Raw genomic sequence first — 5,966 nt, 5'->3', positions numbered from 1 at the left:
AGAGCGTGTGAGGGGTGCGGGGACAGGAGCAGGGACCTTAAACTCCTCCGTGCCTCTGAAAATCGCCTGGAAGGCCCTAAGCTGAAGCCCAAAGGGGTGGGGGCTGGATCACGCTGAAGCTTTTGGGCGACGGACATGACGTGACATAAATGTGTAAGTGGGTAGAACGGGCTCTCGGTGCCTTGGTACTGCTGCTACAGATTAACCAGGCTCTTTTCTCAGCTCCGCGAGTATTAACCTCACTTTGGGTGCACAGAGAGAGAAATGTGTGGGTTCACAGAGAAAGCATTATTTTTCCTTCCGTTAAAAACCCCACCATGGGATTGGGGTGAGGAGGAGCCTGGCGTTCTCATGCAGCAACATCCTGCTCTGCCAGCTCTGAGATCTGCCCGAAGTGATAAAAGAGCTCGTAGGAACAGACATGGAGAACATTCCCAAAGGCATGCAAATGGTCATTGTCTCTTTTTTTTTTTTTTTTCATCAAAAATACAAAAGGACCCACCACATCCTCCAGCTTTTGCGGCTGCGTTTCGTTCGGAGCAGAGCCATGGTCCTGCTGCAGCTCTGCTCTCCCTCCTCCTCCGTGGAACAGCCCTCAGCTCCTGATGGCAGTTTGAGCTTTGGTTTTGTTTTTTTTTTGTAGAGACAGAGAATTTGACGATTTAAAAACCAACAACCCCCTAAAAATTCAGTGACTTGTGCCAAAATTCTTAGGAGGATTCCTCAAAACGTCCTGTTCTCGCCTTAAATTTTTCTTTTAAAATAAGCTTCGTTCTTGAAACTCTCTCCTCCTCTTGTACTTTAGTTGTCTCCCCACTCCGTGAGTTTTGCTGGAGGGGAATGAGGTAGTGGATTTCCCCCTTCTCCTCTCCACTCGGCATCTGATGTCCTTTCCCATTCCTTCTCGCGGTGTTTTTTTAATCCCATCGCTTGTACAAACTCATTTCCAAGAGGCGGTGAAGTAGAAGCATGCGTTCCTTCAGACGGCGCTCCAGAGCAGGCTGTCTAGGGCTGCCCACCTACATTTTTTGTTGCAAGGCTGAAAGTAAAAACCCCAAAAGGAAAGTTGTCTTCCTCCTCTTTGAGGTATTTGCATGCTAAAACGTCTTCTAGGAAACTGTAAGATAAAGAGAGACTTAGGGCAGCTTCCAGGAGTCACAGATGTTTCCCTTATGCTCTTGGTTTGGGCTTTGTGTGTTTCTGAGGTTCCCGTTTGCCTGAGCAGCACGCTGGTCATGCTGGTTTGGCAGGTGGGTTTGTGTTTGGGAGGTTTCCCAAACATTTTGGGATTGCATTTCTGGGCAGGTTGATTTGTATCCTGAAACCTTCAGGTTTTACCCCACTACACACTGCTAAACCCACCACAGCCATTGCCGGGGGAAGGCCTTTCACCAGAGGGACCTTGTATGGTCACCACTGCCCTACGGGACAGCACGGGGGGACCTTCCATTCCCGTCATTTGGACAGTGTGTGTTGCTACTGCAAGGAGCCCGTTCTCCAAGGTGTTTTGCATGTGTGGGTGCAGCTGGTGATGGTCAAACCAGCCTGGACCATGCAGGTGCTTAGTGCCCTACCATGCAGTTGGGGTGGGAATGGAGGAGCATCTGCCCTAGCGTGGTGGTGGGTGGTGGGCAGGTGTATCCTATACACGGGCTGGATTCAGGAGCCACGTGAGGTTCCTGCTCTAGCTGGGCTGGGGAAAAGAGAAGGAGATGTTACCTATGACGCTGAGTGAAACGTAGAGCACGATGATCATGGTCCCCAGCATAATGGAGACAATGCTGAGCAGCCTGGCCATGCGTCCGAGTCGCCGGGCTCCGTCCATGTCCCCTTGCTGCCCGCTGTTCCTCGACTGGGGGGAAACACAAAAAGAGGCTCTTGAGAACGGCCGTGGCTCTGGGGTGACTCTTGGCTGTAGTCCCCAAAACGGGAGCTGCTGCGTCAGCGAGGGCCTGGATCTGCTATCCTGGGCTTTCGCAGGATGGCACACGTATCCCCGCTGCGAGCCCGTGGCTTTGACAACCTGTGGTCCTGCTAAACTGATGTGCCCGGAGAAGCCCACCTGGGATGCTGTTCTGCTCCTGGGTAGGAGCTGGACTGGCTCAAGTCTGTCTTTTGGTGGGGTGACTAAGAACTAGCCCCGGCGTGGGACAGGAGGCACAGCGCAGCCCCAGCCAGCAGCAGCCCCTCTCTGATTCTTTCATGGAAAACCCTGAAATTCTTGACTTCAGTCCCCAGAGCAGCTGGCTTCTATGGGACTGCGTCCCCCAGGGGTACCACGGTGCTTCTGCAGCTTGGGTGCAGGAAAAGCATCCTGCCTCCGTCATCTTCTGCAAATTTATGTATTGAGAAGCGACGTATATTGCAAGTTTAACTATCGCTGACAAACTGAAATTAAAAAAGCAGTGACATTTCCAAAGCAGCATGTGGCCTCTTTGCTGGCCGTTGAAGCTGAACGTGTGTGCGAGAGGAACGGGCTTTGATAAAGTCAGCAGTGACTGCTGGGTTTCATCTTGTGATGGGATGCGCTTTGGTGCCTCTGCATTACCCTGAATTTCTGCATCACCGTAGATGGGTTGTGTTCGCCATCCCTGTTTTTAAATGCAGTCCTCCTACAGTGAATTCCTGCTCTTGTGTGTGCTGTGGGGAGGGAAGGAATAGTCTGTATAGCTTCTCTATTCTGCTTCTAGTTTCATTGTGATTTCCCCTGCTGCTCTATTGATTTCTTCAGGCAGCTCAGTGAAAGCTTTCCTCTGCTCTGTAACTAAAAGAAAGGGCTCCCTGGCTGGGGCAGGGCTGAGGAATGGGACGGGGGAAGGCACTAGTAGGTGCCTGGGAATTATTGTGTGTGGACTCATTAAGGGATGAAAAGAGATCCCCAAGAGTTGGAGCTAGGACTAGCCTGGCGCTGATGTTGGTGGGCACCGGCGTCTTACCGGGAGGCTCTCGGTGGGATAAATTGCAGCGGTCCTTGTCTTTGGGAACAAGTGGCAACCCAGGGTGGATGGAGAACACAACTTGGAGGTGTCCTTGGAAGCGTTGCTTTTCACTGCTCAGCCAGGGCTGGCCACCCATGGGCTCGGCAGAGATCCAGACCCTGGGGACATCTCCGGGGGGGTTAGTGAAGCTTCCCAGCAGTGCTGCCGGGGCCACAGCCGCAAGGGGCTGGATGGGTTGAGCAGGATTTGGGCTCACACCCAAAGAGGAAAGACGTAAGCCTGGATGAGCGTGGGCTCACCAAGACCTCGCCTGGCGCCTGACGGGGCTGCGAGGGTGATGCTGTGGCCTGTCTCCTCTGCGCTTCAGTGCCAGCTCTTACCGCCCTGTGCTCAGCACCGCTGCTGACCCGCTGGGCAAGAGAAACCTCCGCCTATGCCGACCACACGCAGCAACCTGAAGACCAAGCACAGCTCATCAGCAAAAGTAAAATACACGGCTGCATCGGTAACTTTCAAAGTGATTAAATAAGGACCGATCTTGTTGCTTGCTCTTGTAATTGGCAATCATTTGGTTCCCACGTGAAAAATACTGAAAGTGAGAGTTCCTGGTGAGGGAGAAGTATCACTGCTGAGAGAAGAGCCCAAAACACGCCCCAGCCTGCCGGGGCGGGTGTGCTGGGCCTCCTGCACTTAGCAGAAGGGCAGCTGTGCAGTACCTCGGCGATGTTATTGTGGGGAAATTACTCACCGTGCGTCAGCATTCACTGCCTGAGCCGTGGAGAGGCGGGAGCCCCTCCGTCAGCAAAACAGGAGCTCCCAGCTCGGGAAGAGGCAGACGGTCTGCGACTAGCACGGCTCTCCGGACAGAAAAGCCTTCCCGAATTCACGCAGAGCCCTTCTGCCTCCTGTGAAACCCATGGGGAAGGGCTTTTGGAGGGAGGGAAATTGGATAAGGAGCTTTAAGGTCCATTTTCACCTGGTTGGGAAGGCTTGGAGTTGGGGGGAAGAGAAGCAACATAGGCTGGGTGGAGAGTCCGGGGCAAGGAGGAGGGAGCCCGGCACACAGGTCTGTCACCTCGATCCGGTGGAGGAGTCGGGCAAAACTCCCCTCGACCTCACTGAGGACGGGGTTTTGTAAGTACTTTAATTGTCTTGAAGCAGTTACTCTTTCTTTAGAGATGCTTTCAAGTATTTAACATTTTTACATGGGTTAAAGGCTCCTTCCCCCGCCTGTCTCCAGCCATGCTGCCTCGGCTGAGCCGGGTCTCGGGAGAAGGGGGAGATCTGGGGCCGGCAGCCCCCCGCCGCCCCGTGCCAGGTGCCGGCTCCTCCCGTTGGAGGGTGGCTGCTGAAACGGGGGCAACTCCGAGTTAAAAAAATAAATATGCTAGTTAAAACGAGTGAAAGGTGGAAGTGTATTAAAACAATCCCACTTTCCGTTCAAAAAATGTGTATCTCCGAAATAACAACTGCGCTGGAAAGGGTGCCCTGTCAAATGTTTTTTTTAAAAAAAAAAAAAAAAAAGAAAATTAAGAGTCAGGAGGCCTAGCACAGCTCCAGCACTAACCGTGAAACAACGTTGACAATTCAAACAAACAAATACTTGATGTTACTACCCCATTTCCCATCCATCCTGCTTTAATACCACTACCTCTTGGCAGCACCATGACCAAAATGTCCCCAGCCCAGCCCGGGCTGCACGCTGGCTGCTGCTCCGTGGTGCTCAGGAAGGTAAAATGCAGCTTTGAAGGTTTCCATGTATTCGTTTTAGTTTGTATCGCCACGTAAATAACGTAGCGGAGCCTCAAACAGGCGGCTGCTTCCACTGCATCCCTGCAACGTCCCGCTCCGCTCACGTGCCACCCTGTACAACAACGTCCCCACCGCTGACACCCCGAGAGCTCCAGACCTTGTGTCTCCTGGTCTCGACAGCACGTTTGCCAGACAATATCTAAAACCCATGGGATGCAGCCAAGAGCCCATTTTCATTACAGAACAGGAGGTGACAAAATGAAGCCTCCTGGGCTGGTGGCGAGAGATGGGGAGAAGGCAGCAGCCCCGGATCCCTGCCCTGCTCCCTGGCAGCTTCCAGCGTTTGGGATTTTTAGGCTCAGATTTTTGTAACAAGTGTAATAGTTTTGCAGGGTGTGGGTTAGATTGCAGTGTAATATGCAGTTTTAGCTGTCTTCTAGGGAAAATATATAGGCTAATGAATTTGATATATTTATCACTACAGCTTCTGGAAGTGTTTACTGTTCATTTATCCCGAAGAATTATGAAAAATACATCAGCATGGGCATGGGGTGTTTAGCAAGCATTTGTTACTGTAAATATATTATTCATCGGTGTGGAACAGTTTGATTATAGCTCTCTAGTATCACTAATCCCGTGTTTTGCTTTCCACATAAAAACATGAACATCTTGTTTATTAGTGGAGACTTGCCGAGGCAGAGTATCTCAGAAAGGCTCGAGGGCTACGGGGGAGTGAGCCGCCGTGTGTGTGCCCAGGGACTCCGTATTACAGCAGAGAATTAGAAGATCTGAAGGACCCTAGAAGTGGGGCTGGAAGGGCACGCTGTACCGCAGCACCCATGGGGCTGGGTAAGTCTGGGTGATTCAAAAGAGTTATTTATCTTACCTGTTTTCAAACTGTTATCTGTTCAAGTTACTGTTCAGAAGGGTTTTTTTCTGTAATAGATCACCTAAGTTGTCTTGTTGCAAATGAAGGCAATTACTTTTCTGTGCTATTCCCAGGGACAGAGAAGACGGATCATCACCTCCTTTTCCCCACAATCTTTCCCAATTTATGAACTGGCTTTGGATGCATTCTGCTGCCTTCCACCAGTTAGAATGAATCATTAAAACTCGGCACTTGGCGTTTTGTTTAAGAAAACATTCTGAGAGAGGTATAAGTCAACATCAGACTTAGATAGATGACTGTGCCATTTAAAATGAGGAAGGGTAGTTTGACTTCCCCCACATCTTTCGGGAATGACACTACTGATTTTGGACACCAAGTGCTGTGCA

At 51.2% G+C, this 5,966-nt stretch overlaps 1 long non-coding RNA gene across 1 annotated transcript; it reads right to left on the bottom strand.

Annotated features, from left to right (window-relative positions):
• Positions 1 to 468: 468 nt before the first annotated feature.
• Positions 469 to 1,865, bottom strand: LOC104083049. The gene is made up of 2 exons (XR_683592.1): positions 1,720 to 1,865; positions 469 to 1,117 (listed from the first exon to the last, which is right to left on the bottom strand). It is a non-coding gene; the product is annotated as an uncharacterized LOC104083049 (long non-coding RNA).
• Between the last annotated feature and the right edge of the window lie 4,101 nt (positions 1,866 to 5,966).

Source organism: Fulmarus glacialis, unplaced genomic scaffold, assembly GCF_000690835.1.
Source record: "Fulmarus glacialis isolate BGI_N327 unplaced genomic scaffold, ASM69083v1 scaffold17880, whole genome shotgun sequence".
In the NCBI taxonomy this organism is placed as follows: domain Eukaryota; kingdom Metazoa; phylum Chordata; class Aves; order Procellariiformes; family Procellariidae; genus Fulmarus; species Fulmarus glacialis.
The sequence above is the reverse complement of the archived record's forward strand: the minus strand, read 5'-3'. Positions and strand labels throughout refer to the sequence as shown.